The 26144-nt window shown below is 29.8% G+C and overlaps 1 long non-coding RNA gene and 1 other non-coding gene across 2 annotated transcripts; both read right to left on the reverse strand.

The window, feature by feature from the left end:
* Positions 1-5925: 5925 nt before the first annotated feature.
* LOC103312884 (uncharacterized) lies at positions 5926-7146 on the reverse strand. Its single transcript, XR_010335109.1, has 2 exons — positions 6120-7146; positions 5926-6068 (listed from the first exon to the last, which is right to left on the reverse strand). It is a non-coding gene; the product is annotated as an uncharacterized LOC103312884 (transcript).
* A 4810-nt stretch (positions 7147-11956) lies between these two features.
* Positions 11957-20070, reverse strand: LOC135266912 (uncharacterized). The gene is made up of 2 exons (XR_010335118.1): positions 19428-20070; positions 11957-14228 (listed from the first exon to the last, which is right to left on the reverse strand). It is a non-coding gene; the product is annotated as an uncharacterized LOC135266912 (long non-coding RNA).
* Between the last annotated feature and the right edge of the window lie 6074 nt (positions 20071-26144).

Consider the following 26144-nt stretch of genomic DNA (forward strand, 5'->3'; position numbering starts at 1 on the left):
AATTCAGATTACTTTTTCTACCTTAGTTAAAAATTCTACAAAATTTGGTGCGTAGTCGTTTTTTAAAATAATTATATTAAATCATTTTATTGCAAGGTTTTAGCGCAAATTAGTTTGGCTTTGGCATTGGGTACTAGGATTTGAAAGCCCATTTATTATAAAACGTGAAAAGATGCAGACGGTATCAAAGGCATCGCAGTGTTTTTAGAAAAAAACAAAAATGCATATTTACAGTTAAAATATTTGCCAGACACCCTGTATATTTTTACTGGCACAAAAAATTACAAAAATAGTAAATAGTCGATGTTGTCGGGCCTTTTCACTAAACCACCAAACATTCACAGATCAAATTTCTGAATTATTGGTGAGATAATCGAGTTTTGCACCCCATAGGAGACCAGGTATGGGCTTATCGTGGTGCTGCATCTCTGGTATTGCTATCGATCAGCTACCATCCTTGTTTAAAAAACACACGACTAATTTGTATGACAAAGAAATGGAATAACTGACAAGGAGAATATTTTTGTTTTATTTTTTTTATCGTTCTGAATTATGGACCGAAGCGTTCTTTATGTTCTCCCTTTCGAAGAAGAAATGCCGTGGACACCCACCAGGTATATCGATAAATAATTATTAACTGTTCTGGAAAATATAAAGTAATTTAATTAAACGTGACATTCGCTGAAAGTGTATTGAATTTGATTCACCTTTGGTTGCGATCACGACCTACGTTGGAAAAAGGCAGGGCCGGATCGAGTTTTATGATGGTCATTTTATTGTTTGGGTAATTTATTGGAGATTGCTGGTAATAAAAATTGGGCTTTTAGGTGCGTGGTTGCTGGGGTTTTGTTTTTTTTTCAGATGATTTATTCTGTACAGTCATTTATGAATTCTTTCATTAATTAATTATCTGCAAGAAGTTTTTCATTGAAACAATAGAACAATAACGATAAATAAAATATTAGATGTCTAAACGGTGCTGGAGATTCATATTTATTATTACTTCTGAATTTTTGGCTAACTGCTAATAAATAAGATATTAGTAAAATTTATTATTAGTTGCAAGATTAATTTGTTTATTCATGTGTTAATCACAATTTGTTAAAAATTCAGTGAATAAAAAAAGTGAATAAAACATGAAAAAAAACTTTTATACCTGAAATATGTAGTAAACACTACTTTAAAGACAAGAAATGAGTGTAATGGTTTAGACAAAGCGAACAACAAAAAATAAAAAAAATGTAAATCAAAGCTTAAAACGTATAAAAAAATCATAAATATTAACTGGTAAACTTAAGAACAAAACAAAATATATCAAAAATTGATATAAATAATTCTATAGTTCTGAGTTAGGTTACAGAAACAAAAAACTTAACTAAATATGGAAATCGTAAAAATCAAAATTAACTTGTATAAAAAATCATTTAAACGAATGTTAACCAAATTTTTCAACAACAAATTTTCAAAAACTTGAAAAATAAGTAAATTCAACCCAAATGATTTTGAAAAAAAAATAACAGCTGCGTATATTTTGTTCCAAAAATCCGAATGAATTTGAAAACTGAAAAAGCCACAGGGGGCTTTTATTTGAGAATGCAAACAAACATTGGTCTAGAAAAAAGGCTCAAATTTTTTTAACTAGAAAGTGTAAAAAAAGTCAAGTTCGTTCGTATAAATAAATTTAAATCAGACAATTTTGAAAAATTCGAATGAATTTGACTATAAAATCAAAAATCTAAGAAATCAAAACTTATATGAATGTAGATCTAGAATAGCCATTTTTTTAATAACTAAAATACTATTACCTGAAAAATATAATAAAATTATGAAATACTACAGCTACGTAGTTTTATCCTGAAACACCAGAATAAATTTGGTTTTATATAGAAAGAAAAAAAAAAAAAAACTAGAAATGAAAAAAGTTTTTGAGTTAGAAATTGTAAAAGAAGTCGAGATCGATCCTATGAATAAATCTTAATCAGACAATCCTGAAAATCAAGAGCAGTGTATTTTTTTTCGGAAAAACTTGAATGAATTTGACTGTAGAATCAAAAACCCCAAAAAAAGCTTATATGAACGTACTTCTAGAATAGCCAATTTTTTTTTGAATAATTCAGTTACAATTGCCTGAAAATGATAATAAAATTCTGAAAAACTACATCTACGTAGTTTTATCCTTAAACAATAAAATAAATTTGGTCTTATAGAGAAAGAAAAAACAAGAAAAACTAAAAATAAAAAACTGAAAAACTACGATTTGCTTATAAAACACAAAAACTTAAAAATTTTAAAAATATATATAGAAATTTGGAACAACTTCACTTTTGTTGCCTGAAAGTAGTGAAAGAACAGCACGGTTTTACAATCGTTAAAACACGGTTTAACTCAAAAAATATTGATTCTGAAAAATCTAAAACTCTAAAATCTGAGATTAAAAAAAATTTAAAACGCAAAATAAAACCAAACTAACCGAATAAAAAACACAAAGTTTGAAAAAATAAAACATTTGAAAATTTGAAGGTGTGTAAAATATACCGGGTGACCATTAAAGATTGTGATTCTTTTCATGAGTTTGGAAGTAAATTTGCAATCTTAATTTAAGTTTCAAAATTTTATACTAAATTGTAACGGTTCACATTAAATTTTTCTATCTAACAACTTACAGGAATGCCAATAACTCACTGTAGCCAAAATTTTTACAGTCATCCGGTATTAATTAAAATTACAAAGTTGCTGCCAGTTCTAAATCAACATAAAATTCGAACTAAAAATTTAATTATGGAGTCGGGAAGTCGGGAATAGAAATTAGACTAATTTTTAATCTTTAAATTTAAATTTAATTTAGAAGTTTTACGTTAGATTTTTACACAAAATATAAAATAAAAAAAGAAATAAAAAAAAACTAATTATTTTACTGAAGAATATTTAATAAGACTTATGTTTGTTTTATTTTCAATGAAGCTTGTACAAATTTATTGGCAAGTGATTTTTTGTTTTGCAATTTTTTTGGGTCTGAGCAAAAGGTGATGTTTGCAAATTTTTGCGAGTGCGGTCCTGGCAACAGAGGCGCGATTGGTAGCACAGAAGAGTCGATTGTTCGGCATTGCTCTGTAATCTGGCGCGTTCTAATGGCATCATTACAGTACCTGACCACGTTGGTGGCCCATCAGTGCCCCCCTCGACCCATCATCGATGGTGCCATTTCGAATCGGCCCCAATCGATGATTTGCGAATTACTGAAAATTTCCACCACACAAGCCGGCTTAATTAATTTATTAATTATCCACCCCTCGCACACTAAATATAAATCTATCAGCTCGCGCTGATCCAAGATTGGGTTATTTTGATTGATTGTAATTAGTTATAGGAAGTTTGTTTCTGATTCATGTCTAAAATCTACATGTTTTGCGGCCATATCTCGACTTTCGTCTTTTCGCGTTTCCTTGTCTTTGTTGCGGAAAATGCGCGCGTGGGAGAGGGACAACGCGAGCGCTGTTTGGAGTAAAGTTGAGGGAAACACATTTTGTTGGTAAGTTTTGTTTTGCCTTAATACTTCCCAAGTTTAGTCATGCAGTGAATAACAAATTTGCGATTATGGAAAATATATTTTCTTACATCATTTCCGAGCTTATTGGATGGAGGCGTTAATTAGTTATTAGGGTTTTCGCTCCGAACGCAGACACACCTGAGTTTTTCCCGGCGCCGACTGAAATTTGTTGTTGTAAAACGGCCGTAAAGATCATTATCGGCCAATTATTGATCAATAAAATCAGATTATTATACGAGGCAGACGATCTTTTATTAGCCTTTGTCTTGATTGGAAATTTAAGGGGGCGCACCATGTGAGCGGCCAAAGACACAAACTGTCATAAACTGAGGCCCACTTGAGCCGGGAATTAGGGCTTCAATGTCATTTCTTGATTTACTCGTTACAGAAAGGCTTACGATATGTCGTACGTACACTCAGCTCGGAATTAATTTCTCTCATTTGTTTTCGAAAAGGTGAAAAAATTGCCGAGGCCGAGTACTGATTTAATGACCGGTTTTATGAGTAAACATCGAAATTTTATTGGTTTTAGTGATGGGCAGGTAATTTGTCAACGGTTTTATCGACGAGTGGGATTATAAGTTTACGGAGGATATTGACATCTCAAAGTCAAAGTTGAATAGGTGGCCATAATGCAGCCATTAGGCTACCAATCCGGCCAGAAAACAGTTATATTCAAACTAGAAATTTTGATTTATGTTTTAAATTTTTATACTTCCTAGTTTTATAATGCATTTTTTAGTTTTGTCACTGAATGCTGGTTTTTAAAACATTTTTTATTGTTGTACATTTTGTACCGTTTACTGATCAAAGTAACCTGAAAATAAGTTGGCAACATTTAAAAACATAGAGATACAATGATTCTGCTGCCTCATTATTATTTATATTGCCAACTAATTTACTTTAATGATTAAGTTACTCCTTAATTGTCTTTCCAAAGTGGTCTGTAATTAAAAAATTAAATTGGCAACATTGAATAATGTGTGGCCAAAAAAATAATTCATTTTTTATCTCTCTATTGTATTATTTAATTTGAACTGAGTCTCTAATTAAATTTTTGTTAAACTCTTTTTCTCATATTGAGTTGGCAACTTTAAGAAACGGAAACTAGAGAAAAATTCTGTCTTATAATAATTTTTTTTAATATTTATAGTAAATTAAATTACTTTAATGCTTAAGTTACCCCACCTGTAATTAATTGGCTTTCTGAAGTGGCCTTTTTAAAAAATTAAATTGGCAACATTGAATAATGTGTGGGCAAAAAAAATTTTTTTTTTCTTTTTATTATATTACCTTGGACTGAGTCTTTAATTTAAATCTTGTTATTTTTTTTGTCAGATTGGGTTGGCAACTTTGAGAAACAGAAACAAAAAAAGAATCTGTCTTGTAATTAAATTCTTTTTAAATAGTGATACATATGTTGTTCAGTATTGCAATTATTGAAATTAAATAGACAACATATTAAATTACGTTGAAAGAGGAATCTTTTATTTTTTATTTAATTCAGAATTTAGTTAATAACACTGAAAATGTAGAGACTCTAAATTTTTCGTTTGTTTGACAAAATATTACTGTGTCTTCAATTAAATTTGTAGACACAGTGAGCTGTCATTTAACAATATGTATTCAAAAATAAGATGGCAATATTGAAAATATTTTAAGTTGGCAACTCTGAATAACGTAGAAAATTTGTATATTTTGTTTGAATATTGCTTATTTTTATTTTTATTCTGTATTAAATTTTTGATCAAATAAGTAACCTATAATTTTAAAATTAAGTTGGCAACATTGAAAAATATACCTAGGCACAAAAAATATTTTCTGTTTTAATATTATTAAATAATGCTAACTAAAATCAAAAATTAATTTACCGACCGTGTCTTGATTAAAATTTTTGCTCAAAGTATTTCGTACTTATAAAATTAGATTGGCAACGCTGAAGAATTCTAAAAAAAATATCTCGATACAAAAAATTATAAAGTATTTATTAACAACATACAGGTAAAAATACTGTTAGCAGAAGAGAAACAGAAAAAACAAATATATTTTTTACTGCTTTAAGTTGGCAACAATGAACAATGTGACCAAAAAAGTACCTAACATTACTGCGTTTTCAGTTAAATTTCTAGCCAAAGTGACCTAAAATTGTCTTGGCAATATTGAAAACTATAGAGACATTTTTTATACTCGTATTATTTGATGTTGCCAACTAAAAATTATACCTAATTTAGAATTTAGAAATATATTTTATTATTCAATGTTGCCAACTATTATCCAATGTTGACCATTTTTTATCAGCTGATTAATAGTCATATCTTCATAACAGCGATTTATATCAATACACAAATTTGTTACAGACATACAAAAATAAATACTGGTTTAATTGCTTAAAATTTTATTCAACAGCAACAATGGCAGTTATGCCCATGTCCATAATGACAATGTCTATGGTACCCACGACACTGATGAGCATAATATGGTGGCGGTGGCGGTGGTGGCGGTTGGGTGTTAATTACGACACCTTAAATTAAATTAATTGTACTTAATTAATAAAAAAATGAGATTGGTTTACCATATGTTGGTATTGGCATTGGTTGTTGATGATGATGATGTCCGTTGTGGTGGACGGCATGGGCCACATTTTCCATGAGATGGGACACAAACCCATGATGGTGGTGGTGGCCATGGTGGTGGTGGTGGTGATGGTGTGGCATTTCTGACACAGAAAAATAACTACGCATTCAATTGAACGAATGGTGTTTTATATCTAATTTTAGGTGAATCACTGATAATTGTTTAGGTTCGTCATTGATTTTGAGTGGTTCCAAATAATCAGATAATGTCAGATGATTCATTATTTATTCACAAAACGGCAAATCTATTGTTTAAACGGTGCCGTAGGCGTTTTAATGGTTTGTATAAATTCGGCAAATAATTAAAAACACTGACATTTTTCTATAATCTAACTGTTGTTTGGCCAATAAAATAAATTTCTAATGCCATTAAACCAACTTTAATAACCTTTGCATTCATCAATTTGTCATAAATTAATTTGCATTAAAGGTAAAATTGACCCCTCCTTTGTTTAAATAAAGCGTTTCGAATATTTTATCATAAATTTGAAACGACGAAAATATTTCTTCCTCCGTGTAAAGTCCACATTTTTCGTCGTTTCGATTAATTCTTGTGTACAAAATATAAAAGAGAGTGAAACCGTCGCCAACGCCTTGCATTGTTAAAAACCATAAATTACTTTTACTATTTATTAATAAAACTCTATTTTAACGACGTGCGGCCAACATTATTTGGTATTTACAGCCTAAGAAGTGTGATAAGAGAAGTTTATGGAGGGTTTATGTGCACCGTACTTGGGAGTTATCATAATTTACTCACTAAGAAATTTATTAATAGTTTATTTATAAGTTTTATTGTACGCTCACTTAGGTTTTTAACCTGTTTATCGTTTGATAAAAAACGCAAATAGATAAAAGTCACGGAAGGGAATTACAATTTTATCGAACTGGTGAAGAAAATTTAAAGCGTGCGTGATTCAACAATGTTTTGAGACGGGGCGACTGGATGAAGGGACAAGGACAAGGACGACAAGGACTTAAGGACTAATTATAGATACTCTATTTATGAGGGCTGTCGAAGCAGCGACATGCAAGGACGTGCTATATTTAACGGAAGAAAGCGAAAGGATTAAAACAATTTTTTCTGCTATATAATATATATTTATAATATATTTATATATATAAAATATAAAATACAAAATACAAAATATAAAATATAAAATATAAAATATAAAATATAAAATAAATATAAAATATAAAATATAAAATATAAAATATAAAATATAAAATATAAAATATAAAATATAAAATATAAAATATAAAATATAAAATATAAAGTATAAAATATAAAATATAAAATATAAAATATAAAATATAAAATATAAAATATAAAATATAAAATATAAAATATAAAATATAAAATATAAAATATAAAATATAAAATATAAAATATAAAATATAAAATATAAAATATAAAATGTGAAATATAAAATATAAAATATAAAAAATATAAAATATAAAATATAAAATATAAAATATAAAATATAAAATATAAAATATAAAATATAAAATATAAAATATAAAATATAAAATATAAATATAAAATATAAAATATAAAATATAAAATATAAAATATAAAATATAAAATATAAAATATAAAATATAAAATATAAAATATAAAATATAAAATATAAAATATAAAATATAAAATATAAAATATAAAATATAAAATATAAAATATAAAATATAAAATATAAAATATAAAATATAAAATATAAAATATAAAATATAAAATATAAAATATAAAATATAAAATATAAAATATAAAATATAAAATATAAAATATAAAATATAAAATATAAAATATAAAATATAAAATATAAAATATAAAATATAAAATATAAAATATAAAATATAAAATATAAAATATAAAATATAAAATATAAAATATAAAATATAAAATATAAAATATAAAATATAAAATATAAAATATAAAATATAAAATATAAAATATAAAATATAAAATATAAAATATAAAATATAAAATATAAAATATAAAATATAAAATATAAAATATAAAATATAAAATATAAAATATAAAATATAAAATATAAAATATAAAATATAAAATATAAAATATAAAATATAAAATATAAAATATAAAATATAAAATATAAAATATAAAATATAAAATATAAAATATAAAATATAAAATATAAAATATAAAATATAAAATATATAAAATATAAAATATAAAATATAAAATATAAAATATAAAATATAAAATATAAAATATAAAATATAAAATATAAAATATAAAATATAAAATATAAAATATAAAATATAAAATATAAAATATAAAATATAAAATATAAAATATAAAATATAAAATATAAAATATAAAAAAATTAAAATATAAAATATAAAATATAAAATATAAAATATAAAATATAAAATATAAAATATAAAATATAAAATATAAAAAAATTAAAATATAAAATATATATATAATCTATAACATAGAACTCATATCATAATATACTATTATCTTACAGGTGCAGTTTTTTAGGTACGTTATACCAATTCTCACTCGCATATAATGACGCATTTCTATCACTTATAATATAAAATACTGTTATCAATTTTTCCTCTTCGTCGCGTTAACGTCGTCGATAAATTCGTTTGTGTGCCTGCAGTCGGCGAATTAACGACTTATTTATTGGCTCACATTCTGGGAATTGCTGCCACGAACAAATGACCACGTCCCGAAAGCCGTCGAAAAACGTAAAAATTAATTCAAGCGAAACATTTATTAACTATATGACCAATTGTTGATATAAATTATCAAGAACTGGAATCGAAACGCCTGCGGCGAAAAACTCCACAGAATCGAATTCCGGCTACCGTCCATTAGTTTGTCCTTTACTGTCCGGGTGGGTGCGAGCGAGACAGCGTTATTAATCCGCCACTAATTGAACTCTCATCAATACCAATTACTGTAATTATAGATTGCCCGATACACTAATTGATATTTTATTAAGAGCCCGTATACAAACTCGTCCGCTGATTAGTCCGCTAATTGCTTTATAAAACTGAGGCAATTATCGAATTTCGGGTGCGAATTTCTTGTGGCCCATAATTTAATCCGGGTTTTAAGCGTGTATTAAACGAAAGTCTGAGGGATTATTAATAAACATAATAATAAAGAACATAACAGGGACGTTAGGGCTTTAGACACGAACATCGTCTTTACAAATCATTAGTTATCCTTTAGGCAAGCTACTGGTCCTCGTCTCCCGCATCCACCCCCGTTAATTAATCATCTACAATGCATCACGTATAGGTTCATATTGTGCGCTTAAATTCGGAATTAGCGCAAGACTTGTCTGTCCTACGCCACCTGCCAACAAAGAAGTTGCGTTCCCTCTTTTTGCTAATATAGTTGCGATATAGTGCTTGCGAAAAATTAACAAACCAAAGAATTATTTTCTCATTTGAGTATAACCCGGAGCATTGCAGATCCTCAAAAGCAGATATTCGTATTTTGCATATATTAATATTTCCACAGTAAGCAGATGGATGCATCACGGAGAACACTCGGTATCTCTTTTTGTCTCGACTCTTCGAACTGTTCAAGTCTTCCGTCTCGCGATACCAACTTTTCACGATTCCACTGCTATATAGATGTTACCATCATCCATACGGTAGACTAACTAAAGTTAAAGATAATATAAGTTTGATAAACATGTTATGAATATGCAAGAGACGACTCCTCGGGCATTTCTCCGATTAATTATCTTTCAAATATTGCGCTATTGTGTTTTTACACAAACTTACAAACAAATCTCGCTAAACTCGCAAGAAACAGAAACAACAAATCACAGACACAAATACACCTTATTTATTTAATAAAAAAAATATTCGAGATTTGGAATAACATGAAAAAGGAACAGAGATAAAGATTTCAAGTTAGCAGACTAAGAAAAAAAAAGATTGAACCCTCTATAGAGTGTCCGTTTTTCGAGCTCCACCATGAGGATCTCAGTTATTATAAAAGATACAAGGTCAGTTATATTAGAGATTTTTATGAAAGAAAATTTGATATGTCATTTTTAATTTTTGAGTTATTGAGAAAAATCAAAATTTTATAATTTTTGTATTTAATTTTTAAGCGAGAACTAAAAGAACTAGACGTTTTCTTGCGACACTTTTTTACAAAAAATCTAAATCTGTCATTGTCTTTTTCATGGCGATCTTGATGTCAGAGTTACTACACTTAACACTGTTTTTTTATAGAAGCAATATTCGCTTTTTGTGTTTTTGAAAAGTATTTTTATTCCCAATTACAACGATGTATCACATGATATAATCGAATCTTACACAGTGATTAAAATTTTTATTATGAAGACATTTGGAGAAATCAAAAAAATTTGGTCAAGCCTAATTATAACGACTGTTGATTATACTCCTACCGTCAAAAGCTCTTTTGACAAGCTTTGTTTTGTGCAAAAACCAGAAAATTTGCTAGACGAAATGATTTAAAAAAATAGAATTTCTTTTGTGAAGATTGTATCTAGTATTAAAATAAAACAAACAAAAAATAGTTTATAATAACCATTGACTGTATCGGTTCATAATTTTTCTAAAACAGGTTTAAAAATTAGGGTAAGCAGGATAACATAAAAAAATGTTAAAAAAAAAATTATTCGGGTCGTCACTAGATACTTTCGGTTCATTATTTTTTTACAGTCAATAATAATTTTCACAAGCTTTATTTTCTGAAAAAATCTGGAAGAGTGATAACACATAAAGAAATTGTATTGTAAAAAAATATTTAGGCCCCTATATGGTTGAGGAAGTGCCTACAATACCTACATACAATTAAAAAAAAATATTTATATCATAACTTTTTACAGTGAAAGACAGTCTCGATAATAACCTTTATTTTCTGCAAAATCCAGTAAAATTTAACAAATCTAACAAACTGTTATTCAAAAAAGATGCAAAAAGCAAAAGTATAGAATATAGAAATTAGAATCTGAAGATAGTATTGCAAGAATTTTTCTTTAAACCTAGAATCACACTCTAGTAAATGTAGAATTAAGGACAAAAATATTTTTATGTCTTAAACTTTTTTGCTAAATATTATGTTTTAGAACCTATATTTTTTCACACACAAAAAAGACTAATAATTAATAAAACTTTGAGACATTGGTAATCTGAAAACTAGGAACAAAATATTTTAATTTTCATAGTAACAGAACTTTTAAATCTTAGTCAACACTTAAGGCAAAAAAGCCTTACTTTTTCAATAAATTTGGGTCACTTGTTTAATATAATAATCCCATAATCTTTGACTACGATAAATTTGAGACTAAAATTTGTAAAAGTGTGGTGTAGAAATGAGGTGATTATGAAAGCACATAAAGGTACGCACAGGCGGGTTGATAATGACTTAATCTGTGGTTAAGTATGTTTAAAATACATATTTATACACAGCCTTAAGTTTCCTCAATCCGCTTGAAATCTGTTGATAACCGTTCGTAAGTATATGTTTCAGTCTAAATAAATTTATCCTTCCCATGAAAAATGCCCTTTATCTCGAAATAAATATTAGGTCCACTTTATTAATTTACAACAGTCTGTAAGATAAGAAAACGAGCGTTTACGGATATCGTTCAAGGCGTATAAATTTAAAAAGCAGCACATTCGAGAGCGTAATTAATACTCTATGTATCAGCGCGCAAATCGAGCATTATTATTATAGAAATTTATGGGCCTTCAGTACGCCTTAAATATGTGATGGTCCGGTGATGGGAAAGAGAAACTCCAGTACTTTACTTCTAACTACTACTATAATTTATTAAAACTTGGAATTTGGAATTGACATTAGGTCGTATAGTAACAACTAACTTATTCTGACTGCCCTATAACATAAAAATGATTTCTTATATATAGAGGGATGAAAGGCGATAAGCGGAAGAATGTACAAATAAAAGTGGACTCGAGATAGTAAAGTAATTAGGTACAAAGTTGAACATGCCGGATGTAGATGATACAAATTAAATTTAAGACGTTTGCTAATGATAATGAAAGATGTTTACTAATGATAATGATAATTATAACGTTAAAGGGATATTTATAATGGGTACATTACACCTCCCTCCGTAAAAGAAAATTAAGAATACGATTTATCGGTTCTTAATTTTGGTAGTGATGACGATGTATTTGGCGCAACCGGACTTATATCTACTGCTGATGAATGAGATTCTGAATGTGAGCCTGCTGAACTATCATATTTTACATTATAAGATGGAGCTGATGATGATTTTTTACATAGATTAAATATCGAGTGATTTGAGTGACGTTTCTTACAATATTTGGACAGCGAATATAATGAGAATATTATGAAAATTACGAAAATCAAAAGAAAAATATGATTAGTATAACTAGTATCCTGGAAGAAAGTTAAATCTTTATTTAATAATAATTCGTCTGTTGATTTGGCAATATCTTGTAATTTATGGCTTGCTTCTTTTAATGTGTCGATGTGAAGATTAGTAGGTGTTATAGGTAATAGATTTAAAGAAAAATTTTTTGTTTTAGTTAAATTAATGCAACAATCGTCATTTAATTTTAACTGAGGTACAACAGCATTGTGTGTACTATTACGAATTGTTTTATCGGTTAAGAAAGTTGCGGAACTTGTGTATAATTTACAATTTGAGTTAATTTTTAAAATTCCAGTATTTTCTAAGAAAAGGGTTATGTGTGACATTTGAAAGCAATTTAAGGCGATATCAGTTCTTTTGGGTAAAATATAAATCCATGTATTCGGTTTATCCAATTTATGCCAAATTTCTAAGCGAGAGGTTATAATTCTTATGTTGCAATTTATTGGGATATTGAGAGGAGATTTTAAAAGTTCGGTTTCACATATAGGTCTAGAATTTGTATAGTAGAAAGGTTCCGAAGTTACACAAATAAAAGTTGATTCATCTAAATTTTGACAATTAGTTAACTCATTTAAACCTAAATACAAATTATGGTTTTCGGAGATTGCTAGATAATTGAATGACGGTAAAATAAATTTATAATAAGAGGTTGAGTTGTCTAAAACCGGTAATGGAATTAATTTATAAAGATTAAATTGATTTCGATTTACAAGAGGTATTGATAGAACATAGCCAATTCTGTTGTCGGTAAAGAAACATTTGATTGTGAGTAATTCTAAATATTTGTGTGCATTTTCGCGGCTAACTGGTAAAGGATACGTAGATGAACTAGGTAAATGTGGAATTGTTTTACTCAATTCTTCGATCAATTGAAATGGTGTTATGACATAAGGGTGTAAAATGTTTGATCTAGAAAGTAAAATCGTGTCCATAACGGTCGTTATTTCGTTTTGTAATGTTGTAATAACTAGATTTAATAAAGAAAAGTGTTCGTCTAAATTTTGTTTTAATTCTAATGCAAGATACCTATTGTTTATTTTACGGGAATAGTTACTTATTTGTATAAGATTTTCTTCAAAAATTTTGGAGTTCTTATTCAAATCTGTGATGGTATTGTTAAAGTTCGCTATTGTCGAATTTACTACCATTATTTGTTGTTTTAAAAGTTTGCCTAAATTATATTCGTTTTTGTTTATCTGATTTATAATTCCATTATAATATTTAGCATCTGCTTCATCAAGTGTACCAAAAGCAGTTTTTAGAGCATCGCCAACGATATTTAACCAAGCGCGTTTAGTTCTCTTATTATTAATAAGATTTTTGAGATCTACTTCTGATTTATGCAAATAAGGTACTATATGTTTTAATAGTTTTAACGATGATTGACATAACGCCATTAATGAATGTTGATTACTTTGGCAAAGATGCAAAGTTTGATTATAAGCATGATCAATGAACGATAACTTATCTTCTAATGAACTTATATCGAGGTAGGATACTATTTGCCAATGTGTCTCTTGAAATTTCACATTATTTATGTGTTCAAAATATATACCAGAGAAATGGTTAATCGGTGTTACGGTGTACTGTTGTTGATCGGTGATTTGTGCGTATTCAAGTGTTGCTAATAAGCTGATAGACAGAATGAGTTGCCTGGAATAATAAAGGAAAATTAGTGATAAAAATTGATAAGTAAAAATAGTATAAAAATGCCTTAAATATAAGCAAGTTTTAATTTATTACTATGAACTTTATGTTTTTTATTTTTAATCAAAATAGTGTAATTTACTGGTGAATTAATTTCTGTAATTTCATAAGGACCTGAATAATTTGGAGAAAGTTTCCTTGACCTATTTAATTTTGATTGTTCGTTTAATAGGAATACTTTGTCACCAATTTTAAAATTTTGGTTTTGACAGTTCTTATCATAATATTTTTTAGATTGTTCTTTTGAATTTAAGATGTGCTTTCTCGCAATTTCGTGAGATTTTTGCAGTTTTAAAGTTAAGTTATCCATGTAGTCATCGTAAGTGTACTTAAATTCAGGAGATTTTGTTATGCTTGTAGGCAAATTTGCTTTAGTTCCGAAAATTAATTCAAAAGGTGTATATTTGGTTGAAGTATGAACTGTTGTGTTGTAGGAAAACATTGCAAAATCTAACCATTCATCCCAGTCTGTTTGGTTTTCTCTAATGTAGTGTTTTAAATAATCAGCTAAAGTGTGATGACTTCTTTCCAATGCACCATTAGATTGGGGATGGTATGCCGTACAGTTTATCTGTTTAATTTTAAACAGTTTTGCAATTTGTTTTAATAAATTTGAGGTAAAATCTTTTCCTTGATCAGTTACAATTGTTGAAGGTATACCGTGTTTGCAAATAAAGTCGTGAACTAATTTTTTAGCAATTGTTCCTGCTTCATGATTTGGAATTGCATAAGCTTGAGAATATTTAGAAAGATCATCCTGCAATGTCAAAATAAATTTATTACCATTTTCTGATAACGGTAGCGGTCCTACTATGTCCAAAAATATGCGTTCAAAAGGAGTTTCACTTGTTGTTGTAATCACCATTGGTTCTTTACTTTTCTTTCGAACCAATTTATTTTTTTGACATGACTCACACGTTTTTATAAAATTCTTGATATCAGATTTCATTCGTGGCCATTTATAATATTGTTTGATTCGATTATAGGTTCTATGAAAGCCCGAATGTCCAGCACAAGGATTTGAATGATATTCCGTTAAAATCTTCTTAATTTCTTCTTGAGTGTTCGGAATTACGATTTCATTTGAAAGTATGTAAATTTTAATGTTAGTTTTTCTAAAAATGTATCTTATCATTGAACGAATTTTGTGAAAATGGAGTTTATCAAAGGAAGAGTTTAATTTAGGTAAGCTTATGGATTTTACGTTATCAGCAATTAATCGGTTTTTTAATTTTTGTAAAATATTAAACAAATCTTCGTATGATATAGATTCCCAATAATGTTCTTTTGTTATCATATAGTAAATATTTTTGTTATTTGCTGAATTTATTGGTATTTTGATTACTTCGTTGACGTTTAAAGTTTCTGTTTGTAACATTTGATAGCTGTTAGTAAATTTCTCTTTTATTTGTATTTGGACTAATTCCTTACATTCGAGATCCTTTGAAATACATAAACAGATGTTATCGGTTGAGTCGATAATATTACCATTAACTTCTTCAATATTATCATTGGTGATAAGAGTTGTTCTTATTTTTTTTAAGAAATTCGCATATGATTCATCGTCGTCCTCAGTTCGGAAATGATTGACACACAGATTATCTAGAGGAATTCGGCTGAGGGCATCTGCATTTTTATTTAATTTACCTGGTTTATAGAGAATTTCGTAATCATACTCCTCTAATGCTAGTCGCCAACGTATTAATCTAGAACCCGGATCTTTCACATTAAATAACCACGTTAATGGACGATGATCAGTTATGATTTTAAATTTTCTACCATATAGGTACGGTCGAAAATGTTTTACACTCCAAACAATAGCAAGAAGTTCTTTTTCCGTCGTTGAATAGTTTGATTCGGCCCTATTCAAAGTTCTACTAGCGTAAGCTATTGGTAAATCATTAGGAGGTTCACCTTGCGACAAAACTGACCCGATAGCAAAATTACTTGCGTCCGTTGTCAAATAAAATGTTTGTGTAAAATCTGGATACTGCAATAAAGGTTCATTGGTTAATATTGATTTTAAATTTTCAAATGCGCGTTGTTGTTCACTAGTCCAAATAAATTCTGCGTTTTTTCTTAATAATTTGGTTAACGGTTGTGTTAAAAAAGAAAAATTTGGAATAAACCTTCTGTAATATCCGATTAATCCAAGGAATGTTTTGACATGCTTTTGTGATTTTAGAATAGGATACTCTGAAATAGCTTTAACTTTATTGGGATCAGGTTTAACACCTTGATCAGTGATTTTATGTCCTAAATACATTACTTCGTGACGTAGAAATTCGCATTTGTTTGGTTGAATTTTTAAATTGTGTTCTGATAGTCTTTGAAATACCTCTCTTAATTTTTTATTATGATTTTCTAAAGTATCTGCATGAATTACTATGTCATCTAAATAAACAAAACAACGGTTATTTTGAATTCCAGATAAAACATTATTCATTAATCGTTGAAATGTCGCTGGTGCATTTTTTAATCCAAACGGCATACGATTAAATTGATAGTGACCTGTGTGAGTAGAAAAAGCAGTTTTAGGAGCATCTTCTGTAGACATTTTTATCTGATGAAAACCTGATGTTAGATCTATTGTTGAAAAATATTTTGAATGTCCTAACTGGTCCAAAATTTCAGAGATATTAGGAAGCGGATATGAGTCACCGACAGTTATATCATTGAGCTTACGATAATCGACAACTATTCGCCATTTTTTCATTCCGGAAGAGTCTGATTTTTTAGGTACAACCCATATAGGAGAATTCCATGGTGAATTAGATGGTTCGATAATATTTTCATCGAGCATTTGATTAATTTGCTTATTGACTTCTTCTTTATGAACTTCTGGAAATCGGTATGTTTTAGCGTTAATTGGTACTTTCGATGATGTAGGAATATTATGCGCGATTGTATCTGTAAATGTTAGTTTGTCACCATCGATATAAAAGATATGATTAAATTCATGACAAATTTGTAGTAAAGATTGTTTTTCTTCTGAATTTAGATGATCAGTTCGTAATAAATTTGAAATTTTTTCTAAACGTTCTGATTTGAAATTATTATCAGAGGTACTCGTACGTAATGAGGAAATATTCGCACTATTTTCACTATAATCGATTGGATCTAATGTGACTTCGATATTTTTAATATTAACGATTTTTTCGGTAGTGTTTAAAATTGAGGTTATTATGTTGCTATCTTTGTCAACCTTTACAAAACTTGGACAGAGATAAACGCCTTCAAGTATATCAATATTTGGACAAATGCCTTCTTTTATTTCTCCGTTTATGGCTTTAATTTTTACAATTGTTTCTGTTCTAGGAGCTAGTTGAAATTTTACATTTGAATCAGTTTGATTGTTTTTTATTTTATTTAAAGAAAATTTTTCATTGTAAGCAGGAATGTTCTGACTTAATGGAGGATTAGAATTAGATTGTGAAAATTTTGATTTGTAATCGCGTTGAATTTGCGCACGTATGGGATATTCTAAATGGAATATATCTAGATGTTTATCATTTATAAATAGTTTATCATTTTGATAATCAATTAGGCAGTTGAACGATTTTAAAAAGTCGTTACCTAAAAGACCGTCGAAAGGAATCGGGAAATTATCGGGAACTGCATGAAAAATATGTGTAAATTTCTGATTGCCGATATAGAAATCTAAATAAGTATAGCACAATGTTTTCGTATGCTGAGTCACGTTTATATCAATACCCTTCAGAGTGATAAGATTGTCTTCATAACAATGAGTTTGACCTTTAAGATGAGAAATTTTTACAAGCGAAATGTCAGCACCGGTATCTAAAAGGAATTTACCTGGATGATTTTTTAATTGAGCAATATTTAATGGAATATAACTTGTTACAGCAGCAATGTTTAATGTTGCAATTCGGCGGAAATTTGGTGGGCAGTCCTCGAGTTCTCCGCCAACGTCGAAGAGCCCGGGCAGTTTAAATTACTGCCGTTTGAATTTTGTAGGGACTGTGATGAAGATCTAATGCGGGAATTATTATTTTGTTCCTTTCGCGACTGGTTATATTGTAATTTACGACACTCGTTAATTAAATGACCATTGTTCTTGCAGTAATTACAGAATTTTCTTTGAAAATCATTGTTAGATCTTGGCTGGATTTTAGAGGAAGAATTATTATTATGGAAATTGTTACGATTAAATTTTGAGGAATTACTGGTACTTGGAGAATTGATATGTGTGTGATTCTGAATTCGGTGAACATTATTAAAATTTTTGTTCTGGTTGTGTTGTTGATTTTTGTTCCGACAATTAAATGAATTATGACCCGATTTGTTACAATAATTACAAAATCTACTTGACGAATTATTATTTACGTTTTGATATTTATGAATTTCGTATTTGGATTTAAGTTCCTGTTCCTCGTTAATCGCGATCGAGATTGCTTTTTCTAATGTATCCGGTTTTTGAGCTTTAACTAAAATTGACAAATCTTTATTTAATCCCGTGATAAAAACGTTCAAAGCTTCATTTTGCAGTAAATCAATGTTTCCGTTGCGTACTTCTTCGGTTAAATTGTCACTTAACGAATTTATTAATTTTACGTAGCATGTTTCTACACGATTTGAAAAAGAAACGACACTTTCATTGTGATTTTGCCGACAGGAATTTAACTCCAATTGCCATTGACCAACTGTACGTTTATCTGAATACAAATCTAGTAAATGTTTCTTTAATTGTTTCCAATTTGTAAATTCTCTATTACGTGTTAAAGTTCTCGCGTTATGCGTTAATTTGGTTTTAATAATTGAAAGTAAAAGTGGTTGATTTGCAACTCCAACAAGATTATGAGCTTGATCACAATTATCTATAAATTCGAACAACATTGATTTGGTTCCATCAAACTTAATTAACATTTTTTCTGCTAACTCTAGTGAAATCGACATGTTGGTGAGATTTAAGTTAGGGTTAATTAAATTACTAGATGATTGAATACTTAAATTATTGAGGCTACTTTGATCCGAATTGGGCGTAACGGAATCAATCGTGTTAGTTTCTTCTGAACCGATTGAATGTGGATTAGACGCGGTAGCTCCTTCTAAATTCGTCGTAGCTTCCTTTTTGTGTTTTGACATAGATCTCGTTGTTGGCATCAAACAAATAAATTCACTTACACAAGGGAAGATAACTGCTGGAATCCCATTATGTTACACTGGACCACACGATTTTCGAAAACCTTCACGTCTGGGGTTGAATATCGCCGTTTGTCACCTATGGTAGCGACGATGCAGCAGGTAGCACGAATACACGAACCTTGAAGACCTGGATGTTGCACCACTGGATGATGGACGATAGCCCAAATCGAAGTTTCCCAAACTTGCTGATTGAAATTTCAAATTGAATTTGAAATAAATTTTCCAACCGCACTATTACTATCCCACTTCTGACACCAATTTTGTGATGGTCCGGTGATGGGAAAGAGAAACTCCAGTACTTTACTTCTAACTACTACTATAATTTATTAAAACTTGGAATTTGGAATTGACATTAGGTCGTATAGTAACAACTAACTTATTCTGACTGCCCTATAACATAAAAATGATTTCTTATATATAGAGGGATGAAAGGCGATAAGCGGAAGAATGTACAAATAAAAGTGGACTCGAGATAGTAAAGTAATTAGGTACAAAGTTGAACATGCCGGATGTAGATGATACAAATTAAATTTAAGACGTTTGCTAATGATAATGAAAGATGTTTACTAATGATAATGATAATTATAACGTTAAAGGGATATTTATAATGGGTACATTACAAATACAATAATAACTTTGGATCATGCGAACCATGTCATTTACCGTGTTTGCATATTATTTAAATTAAAAAATAAATTGAGTCGTGAACCACATGTCAGCCATGGATGGAAATCAAAGGGAAGACGTTCCCAACCACCAAAAAAAATCATAAAGAACCAGTCGAACCGTCGAAGACACCTGGGCAAAAATCGATCTGCCAGCGCCTTCTCTGTTCCACCCATTGACCGTTGGGCAAAAAATCCAAACGCAAGGATGCATTTTTAGCCCCCTTCTATCACGCTGTTAGTTCTCGCCTCTAAAATCCAATATCTAAAAGTAATTAGCGCCGCAACTTAAAAATGCATCCGTCAAAAAGAACGCCTCGAGCAATTATTGCATCGCAGAAGTGCGGAAATTTAATATTAAAAACTTCGGACCTAGTATGTGTCACAATTTATTCATCTGCTCTAATATTCCACGGTTGCGGTTTTAATCAACAGGCGGAACCGCTCCGATACAACGTGTCAGGGACTAAATGCATCTATAACGAATTGCATATTACAATTTTAAATGCGCTATTTACATCAGAATGGGAGCGAACAACGCGATAATCGACTCGATACGCTCACAGTCTCGATTCAATCGACGGACATAAAGTAATATTTCTGATTTTTAATACCACTCGAGATTCTTGTGTGTGGTCTGATACAGCTAATCGATTAATGACAGGTTGATGATTTTAATGTTTCTTCTTATTAAATGTGCTGTCGAGGACGGCTGCAGTCATTCGGACGAGCTATTAATCGACAAACGAACAAAACGAGGAAAGAATCGGACCCAAGTTGCGCCTTGCGGGACACACCAAAATAAAATTTTTGTACCAAGAAAGTAACGTCAATTTTTTTTTTCAAGAATTCAGAGTATTTAGTTTAAAATTTTATTATACTAGACGAGCAAAAAAATATACAGGGTGTTCTTAGGGATCGCAGTTTTTATAAGAGACACACGATCGGGTAAATTAGGGCACAGTTGCGCATTTTTACACTAAACAATTATCTTAAAGAAAATATGACGTGTCATTTTTAGTTTTTCAATTATTGGAAAAAAAATGTAATTTTTGTTTTTATTTTTTCAAATGAAAAGTAAAACAACTAGACGTTTTTAACTAAGACGTTCTTCAAGCATTTTTTTACAAGGAATCTAAAACCGTCGTCGTATTTTCCAAGGCGTTCTTGATGTCAGAGTTACAACAGTCAACTATGGTTTTTCTTACGGAAGCCATATTCGCTTTTTGTATTTTTGAAAAGTGTTTTTATTTCTGTTTACGATGTATCACATGATATGATCGAATCTTACATGCTAATTAAAATGGAGAAAAAAGCATTTTTGCGAAGAATGCTTTGGAAAAAACGCCAACAATTTTGTTTTTAAACAAATTAAATTTAGGACGTTTAATTAAATTTGGGTTTCCCTAGGCTTACTTATTTAAAAACTAAACGACATGGTAAGCTTAAGCTAGAAGTTTATTCTTCACAAAACAAAACAAGATATAGTTATAAAAATAGATATAGAACTGTAAAATTCTAGTTTGTTAAAAAAAATCTGGCGTTTTTGTTTCCAAAGCTTTCTACAAAAACACTTGCTTATTTTATTGTTTTCTGAAGTGTCACTCGCTGTAGTGTTATTCCTGATTTTTGCGGAAGCAAAGCTTGTCGAAAGGACCTTCGACTGTAAAAAAATTATGAGCCCACAGTCACTTTTATGGTCTTTTTTGTTTTTTCTCAAATATTTTCAGAATGCAAACTTTATTTGATTTTGTCAGAAAACAACAAAAAATTATTTTATTATACAAGATAGGAAGTTATAAATGTTTGTTTTTGTATGAGTTATGCTAAATTAAAACAAACTTTAGGAAAACAGGGGGCTCAAGTTCTATACAGTCACGATCAAAAACAATGACATCTTTACCAACCGAGCCTGATAGCCTAAAATCTTATAGGTCATAAATTTCGACAAATAGGTTAGTTCACAAATTGTCCGTCTACACAATATCTAGCCATTTAAAAAATTTGTAGATGCGGTTTTAGAGATGTCATTCTTTTAGATCGTCACTGTACATCTTGCGTGTAACATAATCTAGAGTGTTTTTTTTGCAAAAAATTCTAGATGAGACATAGACAATAGTACAGATATTCCAAAATTAAAAAATATACCTACATACTTACAGGAAGCCGAGTATAGATTTGACTTGTCGCGATATTTTAAACGGCATTAATATGCATAATTCCGTCAGCATAAAAAATCCATTAGGTTTTATGGCCCTTATTATATAATGGCAAAACATGCCATTTTTAACCAATATCACCTCTCCTAATACTTTTAATAATAGCCCTTGACACGATATTCTCACCGTTACTTGTCCCAGCACCTGTGAGAAAATATCGGTAGTCCGGTTGAAGGGTCGAAGGGTGCGAGTGAACCCTTTGCGTGTCCAGACGCATCTTTGTATGCATTTAAAGCCGGCCATTCACTTATCAATAATTTAAATCGTTTCAGACCCAGATAATGGGTGGCTATTAAAGCCGTCATGATGGATAGTTATGGAGACAGTCGCGCCCTCTGTCGCAAAAACACTTTTATTGTCCCGGATTAACGACCAGCAAAGCAAGCAGTAGGTGTTGGATTTTTCTCCAAGTCGCGTAAACCAAAGCAATCGTCAAAAATCAAATTATTTTCACAGCTTGTGAGCAATCGTCCAATTTTTCATTGCCACCCTTGTGCGGTAATTGCTATAAATACCAGGCTTTATAAATAAATTAGTACGTATGGAAAACACATTTAATATCCACGTAGGCCGATTAAAAATCGCACTTTTCTTCTCCGTCTTGCTCGAGGTGGAGCGGTGAGACAGACAGTGGCGTAACGTCGGTATGGCCCCCCGCAGTGACGCACGTCATAGGGGGCCCCGTATAAATCAAAACTACCGATCACATTAAAGTTGTGCTCGCAATTATAGATGCGTCAAAGTGTTATTTATGCCGGTCAGTGCACGTACCACCCGCTGAAAGAGGATCGGATGCTCGGTGCTCTACAGGTGGAAGGTTTCTTGCCATGATCTATTGAGATTAGGATCGGTTCGAAGCTGATAAATCGCCGGAACTAATACGAAAATATTATTGACAAGGGGCCGCGGAATGCCCACCGAGGGGCCTATGTTTTAAAAATTTTTCTTTCTTTATAAAAACTAAACTGGTGCTTGGGCAGCGCTGTGCTGATTGACCTCCCCTGAAAAACTCGATGCGAATCGTTAATTCTTCCGTCTTGTTTGTCTCGATGTTTTGAATTAACTGTCTGTTACGTCCCGTCTTATTCTCGATCTGGCCGGGATCAGGAATTAAATTTAAATTAAATATCGCGGAATATAAAAGTTGTTTCCAATTATTGTAGCGTCAATGCCACTGACATTCGAGTAATTGTTAGACGACTAACGAGATGTCCCTGTCCTCAACAGACAAAAACTTTTAAGATCACCGGTGATGATTATTTGCGAGGAAATTGGAATATTTCAACTGCGCCACAAATATTCATTCGGGGACATTTTACACTAACTAAAACATTGTACCTATAGTTTTTTTTAGTGAATTTAGCCCTCTTGTTATTATTTTTCAAGAGAAATAAGTCAATTTTCGGTGACTAAAAATTTACTGCGGCGCGAGTTATGTACTTCTAGCTTAATTTAAATTACGATGAAAAGAATAATAGAAAAAAATAATTAAACTTTATATTTTGCTATATATTTTCAAAAATTTTGCAAATAGGGCTAAAGTTTCAAAAAAGTGTAAGAAAAATTTTTTTAAAAAATTGAGTCTGAAATACTCAAGCTGATGCCCCAACTAATCTTAATTTTGAAGAACCAAATCTTCACCGATATTGGAATCTTAGGTTATTTTTCCGTAAGAAAACTTTTACTTAAGTTGTTTTGGTTTTTCACTTCTCTCCTCTACAAAAAAACCTGTCTTATATTCAGTAGTGCTCTTCAAACCATAATTTTTTCAAAGTTTAATATCTTCAGAACTTTTGCACTTTTCTATTTAAATTTTCTACAAACTAGCGGGAAGATTAGATTCCTATCTTTAATGGCTTAGAACTATAGAATCTGTATCTCGAGGAGGAGCCAAACTTTTACCGATATCTTAAAAACTGTTAGTTGCAGATGAAAAATAAAAACAGTTTCGGATTCCCCAGGCAATTTTCCATAAGAGAAACTTTTGAGTTAGTTTGGTTTTCTACGTTGTCAAAAAAATTATATGTTTAGAAATATTAGAAGTTTGACAAACTAGACTATAACCAAGTTCTCAAACTTTGACTAATATCTTAAGAACAAACGCTTGTGGACAAAATATACAAAAAATTCAAAATCGTTTAATAATTTTGTATGTAAAAAACTTAAATATCAATTTTCTGAATTGTTCTAAGTTCAAGAAAACAATCAAAAGAACCCATCCTTTACTCCAAATAATGTCTATATTAAGAAACCTTTTCATTGACCAATATCTCAAAAACTGTTGCCTGTAGGTCAGGTCAAGTCAGGTCTATATTGAGAAACCTTTTCTTTGTCCAATATCTCAAAAACTGTTGTCTGTAGGTCAAATAGTTTCTGAAAAATCAGACATTTTTTAGTCGGAGAAACTTACTTTGACTCTTACTTTGCCAAAAAGGACAAATATATGTTGAGAAGTGTGAATTTTAATTTAAGAACTAAAGAATTAGCTAAATTTTAAGAACTTTCTCAAACATTGATTGATATTTTAAGAATTATCGTTTGTAGACAAAAATTATGAAAAGCTGTATCAATCTTAAAGAAGTAAACTTTGATCGATATCTCAAAATACGTTATTGTAGATAAAAAATAAAGGTGACTTTCTTTAGACAATTTTTTGTAAGACAACAAACTTAATTTTGGTTTAGATTTTTGAAATTTGCAGTAGTTCTTGGTAGACAAAAAATTTGAGCTGACGTATTAATTGCCTTAGGTACTTAACTCTAATAAAAAAAAGTTAAGTACTAGTACTTTCCTGTTACAATTATTAATATTGTATCTCTAGAAACCAAACTTTGACTGATTTCTCAAAAACTGTCAGCTGTGGATGAGAAATCCAAACCAATTCGTAATTTTCTGTCTATTTTTTATCAGACGAGCACAATTTTAAGCTGTTTTAATTTGCCGAACAAGTTCCAAAAGATATCTAAACTATTTTTTTTCTACTGAATTCAGCATTTAAATAAAACACAGTTTAAAAACAAAAAAAATAATACTGAAGAAAACTAGATATTCTGATTAGGAAACAGTCTGATTTTCTAAGTTGTGACCGTGGAGGGAGAAACATGTGGATAGAGCACAAGCAAGAAACCGTGGTTTAAATTTCAGCCAGTTATGGATAGGAAATCAAAACCGATTTGTAATCTCTTGCCTATTTTTCTTCAGACTAGCACAATTTTAAGCTATTTTAATTTTCCGAATAATTTTCAAAAAATATCTAAACAGTATTTTCTTTTGAATTCAGCATTGAAAATAAAACGTATTTCAAAAACCAAAAAAAAATACTGGGAAAGACTAGATATCTTGTTTAAGAAACAACCTAATTGTGACCGTGGAGGGAGAAACATGTGGAGGGGGCATAAGCAAGAAACCGTGATTTTTTTAGTCCAGTGGTGTAGTCAAAATATTTTATTTTTTGGACACTTGCAAAGTTTGCAGCTTACTACTGTCAAAAAACGCTTTATTAAAAACACTAACCGCTATTACTAACAGTTAACATTATTACGTGCAATTACGTAAAACAATCAGAAAATATAGAATTTCCAACCAGAAATTGGAGAAAAACAAGTTACTAACACTCCGCACTTAAAGTAGCACCTGACCAAATTTTAATTTTTAAAGGGTCAAAATGTTTAGGACTGAGCACGTATTTAATAATTAAGTAAGAATATTTGCATTTACCTTAAGAGAATTGTAATATTTTTTAAATGGTTTTCGTATAAATGTCTTAAATTAACCAAAAACAAACAATAAGTAGTTACTAGAACACAAACTAA

Source organism: Tribolium castaneum, chromosome 8 (genome assembly GCF_031307605.1).
Source record: "Tribolium castaneum strain GA2 chromosome 8, icTriCast1.1, whole genome shotgun sequence".
Lineage (NCBI taxonomy): Eukaryota > Metazoa > Arthropoda > Insecta > Coleoptera > Tenebrionidae > Tribolium > Tribolium castaneum.